The sequence below is a fragment of the Pogona vitticeps genome, chromosome 1 (assembly GCF_051106095.1).
Source record: "Pogona vitticeps strain Pit_001003342236 chromosome 1, PviZW2.1, whole genome shotgun sequence".
Lineage (NCBI taxonomy): Eukaryota > Metazoa > Chordata > Lepidosauria > Squamata > Agamidae > Pogona > Pogona vitticeps.
The window spans coordinates 146,032,449-146,047,199 of NC_135783.1; the positions used below are offsets into that span (position 1 = coordinate 146,032,449).

General features: G+C 41.0%; 1 long non-coding RNA gene across 1 annotated transcript; it reads right to left on the reverse strand.

The window, feature by feature from the left end:
* Positions 1 to 9,015: 9,015 nt before the first annotated feature.
* LOC144585956 (uncharacterized) lies at positions 9,016 to 10,715 on the reverse strand. The gene is made up of 2 exons (XR_013540610.1): positions 9,600 to 10,715; positions 9,016 to 9,095 (listed from the first exon to the last, which is right to left on the reverse strand). It is a non-coding gene; the product is annotated as an uncharacterized LOC144585956 (long non-coding RNA).
* Between the last annotated feature and the right edge of the window lie 4,036 nt (positions 10,716 to 14,751).

The window sequence follows — 14,751 nt, forward strand, 5'->3', positions numbered from 1 at the left end:
ATAGATCAAAATCCTCTTACCTAGTAACACAAATAGTGTAACTTTTGGAGGCAAATTGCCTCAAATTAAGAAAGCACCATAGGCATTATCTGTTGCGCATTGAACTGTGTGATTGATAGTCAAATTGGTAATGTTTACAGTGATGTCTTCCTTTGAGGAAATTTGTGTCCAAAAGTTACGCAATTTGTGTAGCTATGCAAGAAGACTTTGGCCATGGTCTGCCAAAGCTTGGTCTGCGATACATTTTTCAGCATCATGATGGGTGCTTCTGTCTATGTTTATCTGTCTGTATTTTCAGGGTTTTTTATTTATTTATATGCCGCCCACACTACCCGAAGGTCTCTGGGCGGCTTACAACATTTAAAATACAATTAAAAGGCAAAATTATTAAAATGCAATTAAAGTATATACTCTAAAAATTGCCATCAGACCCACAGCTGATATTATTTCAATTAAAAATTTTGTGACTTAAATGGAAGAGAAACCCCAGCATGCTTTCAGATTGTTACCAAAACTTAATAAAACCTTTTCCAGTAAGATATGAATGGTATGAGAATACTGCAGCAACAAAAAGCTGTGCTCTGTGTTCCAGAGGAGGGGTTGCTCTCCAGATGTTATCTGACTGCATCTCTTGTAATCTCTGACCATTGCCGATGCTTGGTGAGACTTGGAGTCCAGCAATGTTTGAAGGCTGCAGATTCTTTTTTGGTCTTCCTTAGTTTATCTTCTGCTGTTATACATTCATTCAATCAGCTGTTTTTGCCAAAAAGCTGGTTCTGATCCAAACTTGCTACTCCCAGAGCTGATGTCGAGAAGACATGGTACTGTGTGACCTCATACTGAAGAGCCTTATAAATACTAACACTCCTGTGTTAATGGATTTGCTGTGGGCTCCAACGACAGCTTGAAATATTTGTGGAACTCTTCAGCAAATCAGAGCCATATCCTGCTGTGTGTTTTGCTCAAAACTACTTTGCTCAGTTGTCATGTGCAGTTCCATCTCCCCAAATTTTTCAGTTAAACACAGAGAGAGAGAGAGAGAGAGGAGAGAAAGTACTGGAACTTACTGAATGCCAGGACTAAATTTTATCCTAGGAGATTAGCCTTATTTTATGTTGGCTCTTTCCTAACATTTATAATGTCCACTTAGGTTGGGGAGCCTATGGGGCTGATGAGGTCCTTCTGGGCCCCTTCTGTTATTTGCCTTTAACCCTGCACATTTTAGGAATTCTGTCTTGATTTTCCTGTTAATGCTGTGGGGGTCTCATGAACCATACTAATACCTGTGTTCCGGATGGATAAGAATCTGGTTTCTTCAAATCAAACTGATTTAAATTTTTAAAAAATGTTCTTTAATGTCAGAAAATCATTTTAAAAATTTAAATTGTGATTTAAATCAAATCCATGCTGTCTGTGTTGGACTGTGTTTGTGGGGCGTGATGCTGATACGTTGTAACTATGTTCTCTCACTAAACTAAACTTTGTACAGTGGTGCCTTGCGGGACGAAAAACCTGCAAGACGAATGTTTTTTGCGATCGCTGTGGTGCCTCGCAAGATGGCTTCTTCTATGGCCATGCTTCGCAAGACTTCCCCCCCCCCCAAGACCGATGCCTCACAAGACATAATTCATTCGTCTTGTGAGGTTCCCATAGGAATGCATTGCAATGTATTCCTATGGGAAACTGCTTTTCGCAAGACAAAAATTTCGCAAGACAGCGCTACTCGCGGAACAAATTACTTTAGTCTTGTGAGGCACCACTGTAAATGAAAATATGTCTATTTCCTGCTAGAACTTTAATGGGGTGCATTAGACCTCAGTAGCAGGTTTATACTGGCCAAAAAGGTGGAGGGTTGAAAAATGGGACAGAATAGAATTGTGATTATGCCCTCTTCTTATTTTTCATTGTGAGTTAATTGTCTTCGTGAGTCTGAAGAGAGGGAGGCATGAAATCATATTCATATCTCCAAGGGACCAGATACAGTTACAGTTCTCCGATGAAAGAGCTAAAGTTTTATGGTTAAAGTATGAAGTAAAAATATTAAAAGAATTAATGTTACTGGTCCTCCATGTTGTTTTCTGTAGGCACACTTGAACATAATTCTAAATCACAGTTTAGTTGCGGAAATGAACCAGAGTGAGTCTCATGTTTGCTACTCAGCCCTTCCTCCTCTGATGTAGCCATTTACTGTTGTTTTCAAACTAACAACAAAAAAATGATTCAGTCAATCTAAAACCCTGTACCGTATAGTTTTAGGAAAACCAGGACAGGAAAGCAGCTAACTAGTTAAGGAAAATAAGCTAGGATTGTAAACTATACAGTGTCCCTTGGATGTATGTCTGAATTCAGATATTAACAGTGAACCACTGATCATTGGAAGGAGAAATGGAACTACAGTATAGTAAAAGGTTCCCCTTGACATTTAGTCCAGTCATGTCTGACTCTAGGGCATGGCGCTCATCCCTGTCTCCAAGCCGTAGAGCCAGCGTTTTGTCCGAAGACAGTTTCCATTGTCACGTGGCCAGCGTGACTAGACACGGAACGCTGTTACCTTCCCACCAAGGTGGTCCCTATTTATCTCCTTGTATTTACATGCTTTCAAACTGCTAGGTTGGCAGGAGCTGGGACAAGCAGCGGGAGCTCACTCCGTGGCGTGGATTTGATCTTACGACTGCTGGTCTTCTGACCTTGCAGCACAGAGGCTTCTGTGGTTTAACCTGCAGCACCACCCCTACAGATAGAGCTTAATAGGTGCTGAAGAGGCACATGAGCCTCACTCTCACACGCCCTCAGAAATCACTCTGATATTAGTACATTTAGCACAAAGCTGTGCAGAGCAACCTTGTAAGTATGTTTTGTTGAACGTGTTTAAAGAAATCCCAGGATTGTTAACTCTGGAAAGGTGGGCTTTTAGCTGTAGAAACTGTGTTTCAGCCAAACATAGATATCTCTACAGAAGCCTCTGTGTGCATATAGGGGGGAAATGTTAATTTTCTGCCTGGAAGATTTGATATTTTAAATGTATAAATGTCTGTAGATGTGTTAAAATCTTTTTATGCTTGCTTTACTGTGTAATTTGGAATGCAAAGGTTAGAACTGTAACCTATGCTGGGAACTGAGGATCTATGCAAATGTTGCCCTTTGGTTTGTCATCGAGTGGAAGAGGCAATTCTCCTGGAATCACAGGCTCTCCCACAAGATGTCAGCATTGATCTATTTTTTTCTAAGTTTGATGTAAGCTGTTTTCCCCGGTGAAGGATAACTGAAAATGAACAACAACCTGCAAGAGAAATTACTGCTACTAAAGAATGACACTGCCCAAATAGGATGCAAAAGAAATTATTTTTGCAACAGATTACTAACTTCATGTTTTGTTGTTGCATTTTAAATTACTTATTTAAAATATAGCTGTACAGTTCCTCCAAACAGAAGTGCTGTTATGAGAACTGCTGTTAGAGTAACTCTGTCAATAGTGAGTATGAAAGCACTCTTTCCGACTTCCTTGGTGTTCTTTGGCCTTAGTGTAGGACCCCTAAATTATCCATCTTATTCTTGGCCTAATCTGGGATACTGTGGTTGCTTGGCTGAACTGTAGCTGTGGTTTAGCTCAATTCCCATTGCTTCCCATTTTCCCCTAATGCTCATGTTCTTCTGTTGTCTGGAAAGTACCTGACTACCCATGCCCTATTCGGACATAAGAGGCAAAGCTTCCAAATACGTATATCTTCATTCTTTGTTCAGATTCTGTATGCAGAAAAACTTGGGTTTTTGTCTTCCTCCAAAACCTGTTATGTATGTTAGCCAGACTAACCTCTCTGTTGTTTAAGGTATGCTGCAAAGAGGCCTTGAGAACTGACCATACGATCCTAATTGTGCACAGAGCTAAGAAACTATGAATGGTCACTTTTACTAATCGTGATGATATATATAGATAGATAGATAGATTTTAATTTAGAGCTGAAATGATTCATCACATGAAGAATCCAATGACTTTGCTGTGTATTTCATAACAAATGCCGTGGCCTCTAAAGCATGGAGTGACGGCAAGCACATACGGAACTCTATTAGAGTGAAAATGATAGAACCCTTTTTCTTTTTTTAATCCTCTGTTCCGTTGGGGGGGGGAGGAGGATGTCATCAGACACTGAAAATATTGGGTGAAGATGCCGACTGAGAGGACAATGTGCCTGGGTGGGACTATTTCTGCTGGTATGGGCTTAAATTCACAATATAATACATAGGGTAAATCTGGAAGGAGCTAATACATATAACCTACTGTAGATCATAAAAACCATTGCAATAGGACCTGCAGGGTTGAAGTCAAAATGGAAGAATGCTCCGCCGACGGAGTTCTGTGTACCTCCAGTTTGGCGCTGGGCAAGCAGAGCTTGCTCTGTGGGCATGAATAGGCCTTCCTTTTGCAAGAGGAGGTACTAGATCCGTCCTTGGGCAGGATTGGAAAATGTCAGACTGCTTATGCAACAGTCCATTGTATGAGTGGGACAACCAAACGGGATTCTGGTACGGGGTTTTTTAGATTAGCAGGGGTGATGATGATACCATCTCCCTTCCCTGTTCCCTCGGAGTTTAGCTGCATTCCTGAGAGCAACTGGGGGAAGCATGAATTTTTCCATCAACAGTGTAACAGGGATAGCTCACAACGATGCAGAGTATTTGGGGTAGGGGTGACTGGGTGGAAATAGGTAACTAAGATCCATTAATTCAGGAGTGACTGAATGCTAGGGGTGATTTAAAGTGCCCAAACTGGTTATTGGTATGGCTCAATACAGGTGCTTGCATTTTTTTTGGACTCTTTTTTTGGAGGGGGGGGACATAGTTAAGGGGACTGTAAAGGTGAGTTTCTGTGTGTCGGATTTTACTGCTTCATTACTGATAATTATTTTCCAGAAACACATTGCTGTTGTGGGCCCACCTAACAAATCTCTGATTAACAGCAAGTGTCCATTTTTACAGTAATAGTTATTCGGGTTCCCCAGACAACATAGAAGTTTGTGAAAGAAAAGGATTTATGTGCAGCAAATGAAACATCGTGATTATCTGTTTTTTTCATCTTTGAAATGGGTTCCTTTCTTTACCTTTTACCACCAATCCAAAGGTGCCACATCACACAGAATTTTATAATTACCCTATACCACGTCCTCCAGAATACGTGGTGGTTCTTTAGAATAGCAAGCCTCAGCAGAAGAAGTAATTTATGTGTTTGCATCTTCTTCCTACCAGTTGTTTTCTTCACACACAGCCTTGTGTGATCAAGGCCAGAAAGAGAGAGCAGGTACCTCGCCACAGAGTTTGTGCAGAGCAGTGGTTCTTAACCGTTTTGAAAGAAACGCCCCTTGGGCCATTGAGGAAGTTATCATCGCCCCCCTCCCCGCGGTGATATCTTTATTTATTTATTTATTTATTTATTTATTTATTTATTTATTTATTTATTTATTTATTACACTTAAATCCAATGACCCCTGAAAACAAAATTAAATTCCAAGAAAATGAAATGCCCCCAAAAAGTAACATTTAATGATTTAGTTGCAAGTGAATTTTAAGACCCAAAAAGAAATATAAAAGGGGCATAAAAACAAATGCAGGAACTAAAAATTTCAAGACAAAAAGTCTGAAACTAAATTAAAATTGGAGGAAAATATATGTTCATGCACACTGTAAAAAGGCTACAGCCATCTTCACAGGTTTGGCTGGCTCCAGCGCCCCCCTACCGCCCCCCTTCTGCTCCAGCGCCCCCACGCCGCCCCTTTTCGTTCTACCGCCCCCCTGAAAAATGAAATCGCCCCCTGGGGGGCATTATCGCCCAGGTTAAGAACCACTGGTGCAGAGTAAACAAATGCAGATGTTCTGGTGCCAAGCAGGAAGATTAGCGATAGTGAACAGTGAACGGAACTTCTTCCCATCTCTCAGCTGCACCCTTTCCAGTGGTTTATTATCATTGTAACATTCTGACAGTTCTGCTTCTAACAAGAGAAAAAAGCTGATAAAAAGGACATTTATCAACTGTCACCGGGTTGCTAGAGCCAGGTTTGGTCTGTGCATAATGGCAGAATGTGGTTTTGTTGCTGCATGCTTGATAATGTTGTTGTTGGAAAACTAAAGTACAGGGATTAACGCCTTTACCTGATAGGCTAAGAGAATAATGTTTAGCCATTTACACATGTGTCCTTTGGGGTCAGACAACTGAATAAAAGCAAAAAGAAGATGCATATATGCACACCCTGTAGCAGTAATGGCAGTCCTTTCCAGCAGCCCCATTTGATGGGGAAACTGTGTGTGTTTGTGGGGGGGGGGGATGGTCCTGACTAGAGTAGATTTATTGACATCTTGAGGTCACAATCATGTGCAGTGAAGTCAGTTCTGACTTATGGATAGGGTGGGCTGGCTGGATAGCTCAGTGGTTTAGGTATATGGCTACAGAGCCAGAGGGTGAGAGTTCGATTCCTCATGGTGCCTCCCTGTGAGTAGAGCCTGTTGTGGCCTTGGGCAAAAGCTGCACAGTCCCCAGAAGAAGGGGATGGGAAACTGCTTCTGAGTACTTTCTACTTAGGAAACCCTGAAAAGGGTCAGAATTGACCTGACAGCACAGGATGATGATGATGATGATGATGATGATGATGATGATGATGATGATGATGATGATGATGATGATGATGATGATGATGAAAGTTATAAGCTGCCAGCCTGGTAGCTTTGGTCTACTGAGTGAACAGTGTAGTTGAAAGCAGAATGGGAGCAAACATTTCTTCCTACCCCAAACCCCTGCTTTCAGCAAGCAGCCAGGGGATTGGACAGAAATCTGAGCTGCGAGGGTAGAAAGAGCAGGAAAGAGCCGGAGCACCAGCTGGCAAAACTGGCATGCAGAGTTAGGGTGGCGAGTGTCAGCATGAGGACCAGGAGGGATGATGTTAATACACAGAGACAATACTGACAATTGTTTTAACATTCAAAGCACACTCAACACTAAGAATCAGAATTAAACCCTTCGTAATACGTACAAAGCCTGAAACCAGTTCTTTCTTTGTCAAGTTACTGCATTCCCACCTTGCCTCAGGGAACAACAGCAAGCAGAACGTCTTGTATGGTGGCAACATGGAGTAACAGCAACATTGGCAGCTTCTTCAGCTGGCCCTCGTCCTGGCCAGGGTGTACTCCCTGCTCGTATAGCAAAGAATTTGGCCAGAGACAGGGTGTGTTGCCAGCCTGGGCTCTGGGCACATGCTGGGAAGCAAGGAAGAACAGTCCCAGAAGAGGAATTTTTAAAAGGCAATCCCTGTATTGAACCCCATCCCACAAAGAAACATGCCAATCCCTTCAGGAGGGCACCAAAAAACAACAACAAACAAACAAACAGTCCTTGCAAAGTTATGGAATTCATCTCATTTTGTATCAATCCAAGCCTTGCCTCATGTGGGTGATAGGGAAAATATCACATGTGATGGGTAAAGTGTGTTTTGACGAACAAATGTACCACTTGAGTTACTACCGACGTGAATTGCAAAAAGTCTGTCTTTGCTGGAAGGCCCAGTGGAACTGCAGACATTAATGCTCTCCACTCAAAGTTGCCAACAGCATCTTCTGAGGACAGAAGCTGGAGGGGTACTTTCCCATTTAATGGTCCCTCCAGGCAGCTTATAACTCTTATTAAGGTAACAGCTTTCTGTTACCTTAATAAGAGTTATAAGCTGCCTGGATATAAAAAACATGCAGCTAGCTGGGGATTAGTCAGAAATGGATATCCAACACATATTTAAAATCTTACTGGGGTTTCTTGCATACTTAATGCTGAAAACCGAGCTCACAATTAAAAATAAAATAAAAGTCCTTTGGCAAACAACCTTGATTTATCCTATGTATATAATTTGTAATTATGTGATGCAGCTTTGAATGAGCTTGATTGATTGCTTTTTACACTCATGGCAAAATTCCAGTCTTAAGTTCCAGATTTCAGAATGTGTATCCCAAATGCCTCTTGGAGAAAGGCTATAAATATCCCAAGAACTGAGGAAAGGTAAAAATTATGCATATATGGATCCTGTAAAAATCAGGGAGGAGGGTGGGAGCAGCAGGTAGGCTGATGGTGATGGGGGTCATGGTGGGGCTACACTCATAGGATCACTTTCTCTCCAGATGTGCTGGCCTATCAGCTGGGCAGCACATGTGCAGAGTGAGTCCTGAATCCCAAGCCTCAGGGGCGGGGCCAAAGACCTGGAGCTTGGGGTTCGAGACCAGGTCCCAAAGACTTCCACTCAGACTTTGGACTCGGTCCCAAAGTCTTACCAACATCCCTGGAGCTGGGAACCACCCCCCGGCTTCATAGATAGCCCTGGCCAGTTCTTCAAATTGAAACCCCTTGTATTGGAATAAACCTTTCGAGTCCTAGAATCATGGAACTATTTTGCTGGAAGGGACACCACAACCAATCAAGTCCGATTACCTCTCGGTGCAGGAAACCCACTGCTCAAGCATATTTGCTACATCCCTGTTCTGTTTAAAAACACCAAACAAGGGAGTCTATCACCTACTGAGGTAATGCAGCTGATTGCTGGAACAGCACTTCCTGCCAGGACGTTCTTCAAGGTTTGTTGAAAACGGAGTCTTTGTTGATTTGTATCCATTGGTTTGGGACCTGTCCTTAAGAGGACCATTTAGCTCAGTCTTCCCTGATTCCTCCCTCGCCCTCAGTGCCCCAGTCTGTCAAGGTGGCTTCAGGTGGCTTCGCCTTCCTAGTCTTCTCCGTGCTAAACTTACCCAGTTACCTCAGCTGTCCCTCATAAGACTTGGCTTCTGAATCTTTTGTCATTTTTGCTGTCCTCCCCGGACATATCAAAAATGCTTTAAAGGTGAATTTTTGTTTGCTTTTAATAAAGGTTGTCAAGACACTTTCCTGGACAGTTACAGAGGCAGAAATCGTGTTAATCTATTTACACAGGCACTTATTCTTTCACTTCTCTTTCTTTATTGAAAATATTCAACAATCAATAATGGTTTATCTTGTTTTGTTTTTTTTAAGTGTTTGACTTGTTTTTGCCCTTTTCTAATGCACCCCTTTTATCTCTTGTGTACAGATCTTCTACCTTTATTTATTTATTTATTTATTTATTTATTTATTTATTTATTTATTTATTTAATTTATATGCCGCCCACTCTACCCAAAGGTCTCTGGGCGGCTTACAACAATTAAAATTCAATGCAATAAAATAAAATGATTAAAATACAGTTAAAATACAATTAAAATACAATTAAAAATACAATTAAAATTGCCATCATTAAGACCCACAGTTAATGTTATTTCAATTAAAAGCCTTCTGGAACAGGAAGGTTTTGACCTGGCGCCGAAATATCATCAGTGTCGGCGCCAGGCGAATTTCAGTTGGGAGGGCGTTCCATAGTCTGGGGGCAGCTGCCGAGAAGGCCCTTTGTCTACAAGCCATCCCTCTTACCTCCTTGAGGGATGGCTCTTTCAAAAGGGCCCCCTGGCTAGATCTTAACAGCCTGGTAGGCTCATATGGAAGGAGGCGGTCCTTCAAGTATCCAGGGCCCAAGCCGTTTAGGGCTTTATATGTCAAAACATATAAAACCTTCTCTTTGTTTTATCCTGGTCAGATAGTGCACTTCCCTTCTCGTCTTTCAGCATTCCTAATCCAGGCTTCAATTTCTCTTTGATATTTTCTTGAATCTTCTGGAAGAGATTTCTTGTCCCCCCCCCCCCTTTTGTTATTCTCCTTGATTTCTTTGCACTGTACTATTGTAATAGTTTTCTTTTGTCTCTACATGACAGTTGCTGAAAAGCTGCAATTTGGGGATCCTGACCCTATTTCTGTCACTTTTTACTTTTGCTTCTTGCCTGTTCTTTATAGTTTTTTTTATTTGAACATATAAATCTACCAGCTACAAACAAAATACAGTATAAGATTTTAAAAAATAGAAAAAGAAATGAGAGAAAAAAAAATCCCCCCTCCCCCTTTTGAGGACAGAGATTCCAACCTCATTAAGTCCCAAATTTCCCAAGTTTCCAGAGAGCATTGAAAAAAAACACACATAAATCATTTTTCCCTAAGCTTTGATCTGTCCCTAGGCCCAAACATATATTAACTTTGTTTTGCATAGTCCCTTGGTTGTTCTCGTAGTGCTTCTGAGAGTGTGTCTAGTTCTGCAATATCCAATAGCTTCTTCAGGAACTCCTCCATCGTAGGTATGTCTTCACTTTTCCATTTTTGGGCCCAGGATAACCTAGGCGCTATAAATATATACATCAAACAATATTTAATTTTCTTATCCGTAATTTCTGGCATACTATTTAGTAGTGCTATTTCAGGTTTGGAATTTAATTTCTGTTGAGTGACTCCTTTCATTATTTTCCACAGCTGTAACCAATAACGTTTGGCATTTTCACATGTCCACCACAGATGATAATAAGTTCCTACCTTTTTTCTTTTTTCTTTTTACATTTCCAGCAAATATTGCTGCTACCCTCTGACATTTTTGCCAGCTTTACAGGGGTGTAGTGCCATCTGTAAAACATTTTGAGGATATTTTCTCTTAAGTTTACCAGCTTAATCATTTTATAACACTCTTTCCACATCATTGTCCAATGATCAATATCAATATTATAACCAAAGTTACTTGCCCGTTTTATCGTCTCCTTTATCCTCTCATCCTCCAGAATTTATTTATTTATTTTATTTATATCCCGCCTATCTAGTCCCTCAGGACCACTCTAGGCGGCTTACAACAGATATATAACAATGTAACTACAACAATTTTAAATGAGGGAAGAAACATTAGACAGGATGGGGGATGTATACATTTTCTTTATTATTTTCTCATCAGTGTAAATCCACAGTTTGTCCACCTGGACTTCACCCACAGAGAAGCCCATATTTTTATCTTTTTAATATCTTGATTCTAGTTTATTCATTAACCACCAATCTGTCGCCACCCCTAGTTCCTCTAATTCTTGCTTATTTTTTATATTTTGTTCTCTGTTAAGTAATTCTTTATATGTTAGTAACATTCCTTTCTGATTCAACACTTTCAACGTAAAAGCTTCTATAGGAGCTTTTACGGAAGCTTTATTGGAATTTTCTTGTAGGTTTGTGCTTGAAATTTATGCCACACTAAGCCTAATGCTTTCCTTACAATATGTTCCGTAAAGTGTTATTGTTCCTTATATTTCCCATACCACACATATGCATGCCAACCCATACTTAAGTCATGTCCTTCGCTTGTTCTTTATAGTTTTAAGTGTTTCTTCCATCGTTCTTCCAAGCCTTCAAGAATACATTGTTTCTTCCATCGTTCCATCTAGGTTTTTCTTTTCTTTTCACTACAGGAATTGACTTCCTGCATTCTTCCCTAATGATATCTTAGTTCTTCTGGTTCATGGTCAACTGAGTTTAGTAATGCAAAATTGTTCTTTATGTGGACTTTAAATTAATCAAGAACGTTGTTCAAATGTTATTATGGCAGTACAATTGTTTTGTTGTTCTTATTCAACTTTAATGTTGGGTATTAACAGTTCATTATCAGTACCACAATCTACTCCTGATCTTGTTTTGACAGAGAGAATACAGCTTCTCTATTTTCTGCTTCAGTCATGTAGTGCATTTGATTTCTGTATTGACCATCTGGTGATCTCCATATGTACAGTCATCTGGTTGTTTGAAATATGCATTTGCAATCAACAGGTTGGTGGTTTCATAGAACTCTTATGAGTTTAAGCATGCTTCTTTAAAAAGTCTGCATAATGTACCATGGTGTTTGGACCTCAGGTTCACCCTAAACATCAGTGAATACATTAAATCTTCCTCTGCAATATTTTACTAAAGGAGGGCAACATAATGATTTAGGTTACAAAATGATACCTAAACATGGGCCTTGTCAAGGGTTAGGTGCCCTTTGGTGTGTCAATCAAAGGCAATTTATCTCTGCAAGATCTGCCATAGGCAACTGAAATTTGGTGACAAACTGCACTGTCAAATTTTGACAACAATCTTAGGAGAAAAAAATCAAGTGCTTTAAATCAGGGTTAAACCGCAGAAGCCTCTGTGCTGCAAGGTCAGAAGACCAGCAATTGTAAGATCAAATCCACACAATGAAATGAGCTCCCATTGCTTGTCCCACTTCCTGCCAACCTAGCAGTTTGAAAGCATGCAAATGTGAGTAGATAAATAGGCACCACCAAAGTGGGAAGGTAACAGCGTTCCGTGTCTAGTCACGCTGGCCACGTGACAACGGAAACTGTCTTCGGACAAAACGCTGGCTCTCCGGCTTGGAAACGGGGATGAGCACCGCACCCTAGAGTCGGACACGATTGGACTAAATGCCAAGGGGAACCTTTACCTTTACCTAGACCACCATGAGAGATCCAGGGGTGCATGCATCCTTAATTCACTCCTGCAACTCCCACCATTTTGTTTTAATTTCATTTTTAAAAAACTGGAAAAACACTCATGATCCCACGAGCACCCAAACTTTTGGGGAACTTTCAAAACATGGCCAATTGGATGTCGCACCCCATTGAAGGCCGAAGAATACTTTTGAGCCTTAAAAATGGGTGTGGGATGAGCCACATTTAGGCTGCATGAAAACCTACAAGCCACACATTGTACTGTAGTAGTTTGCTGGTAAGATTCATTCATGCAGTACACTATTTTATGGGTTTTTCCCCCTCTTTAAAGTCATTTCTTTATGGCATGTTGCTACAAGACATCTAAAGCAAGCAAAGTGTTCACTCAATATTATTCCACTCCCCCAATCATTATCAAAATTCAGTAATGTGTTTTGCCAGTGAAATTTGCTATGCAAATATTCTGGATGCTTGGAGGGGCTGCAAAATGGCCTTTGACCTATACACCACCAATGGGCTGTATGAATCCCACCCTGTTTTGCTGTGACATGTGTGGTTCATTCAGGTTCATCTGCTGATAGTCATCCCATGATCTCCCACTGCAGCCATAAAGAATCCACGCAACGGAGTGAGCTCCCGTCACTTGTCCCAGCTCCTGCCAACCTAGCAGTTCGAAAGCATGCAAATGCAAGTAGATAAATAGGTACCACTACGGTGGGAAGATAACGGCATTTCGTGTCTAGTCGCGCTGGCCACATGACCGTGGAAACTGGTCTGGAAGTGTTTGCTTCTAGAATAGAAGTGCCTTGAGCTCCTTGTTATGTTCAGTCTCTGGGAACTCAGTTTAGCTTAAACTATGGTTAAAGAATGAACCATAAACACAGGTTTATTCTGATACTTGTGTATGTTTGGAAATCCTGTACCCATGTTTGAAACAATATAGGCTTTTGCCAAAAGTACAGTTCTGAATCAAGGACACAGAAAGCGAATGGTCAAAAACAATTCTCTCTCCTGATTTTGAACCAGATTTCAGCTGAGAACCAAGAAACCTTTGAAACCCACTGAGAACTGAAGCATTATTTCAACTCTTCCTTGAGCATAATTTGACAGTCTTTAGTCATTGTACAGATTTTCCATTTTGAAACTAATAACGATGTGGTTAAAAATACAACCTTATGCAGAGTTCCTTAGCTTAAGCATGCCTCCTGTTATTTCTTTAGCAAATTTACAATACGAGATTTCACAGACATTTGCTAACAGCTACAGTTCTTTCAACCAAGTCATCAACTCTGAGTGGAAAATCTAACCTTCCTTTACTGAAATTCTGAACCACTAGTTTAAAAGTCTGATATGATAGATTTGCTGCATAAGCAACTGGCCCAGTCAATTTCCCTTCAAGGATGTTCATGCAAACAGAAACTGTTGAAAAAAAAGAGGAGCTGACTAATTTCAAAAGCTGCTGCCTGTATAGCTGCCAGTTTGCATATTCACAGGCAAAAACTGGGTTTAAAATATTTACATGTATCCTGTGTGGTTGTATGTGCAGAAATTGCTTGCATCAAAGGAACAACAGTTGGTGTAGCCATTGAGGGCCACCAGCCGTCAAGAAGGCCCAAGGACACGTGAGGGTGGCAGGAGGCTAGAGAAAACAGGAAAAACTGGGGACTTCTCTTGTGGTGAAGAAGTTACATTCATGGAATGATATCTGAAGGCAATATGAATAATAAAAATATGTAAAAACAAAGTTTGGCAAAACAGGTAAGGACACAACTCACACCAAAAAGCTGGGCTTCAAATTCCACTTTGAAAAGTTTGTTGAAACTTAGACGTGCACGTATCTCGTGACCTCGTTGCTCTTATCTGGAGCTGAAGCAAATACAATATATTATCTAACAGGTAGATGAAAATGTAACAGGGTTTCTTGAGATCAGCCAAGAGTGTCCTTGGGTTAACAATTCACCGCGTACCAAATCTAAATGTTTATAGATGATGATTGGTAGAGAATATCGCTGTGACTGCTCCATTGCTATGGAAGGTCTCCTGCCCCAAACAGAAGGATGAGGGACATGTAGTCCTTGATACATTTTGACTGCAGCTCCCACAGTCCCTTGCCACTAGCTACGTATACCAACTAGGGTGATGGATATAACCAGCAGTTTTGGTTACTGTATACCCTTGACTGAAGAACGGTACACTCCTTCTATTATGGGATGGTCGTCCACTTCCGCCGAGTGTGCAGCTTCTAGAGGGATGCACATGGAGAGGTGAGGGAGGCAAGGGACACCCGCTTAGCCAGTCAGATCAGCCGAATCAACCCTGGCGATCAATGGCATGACAGTTGTTGCAGCCAGATTGCCCTCTCATCCAACAGTTTCAACTCT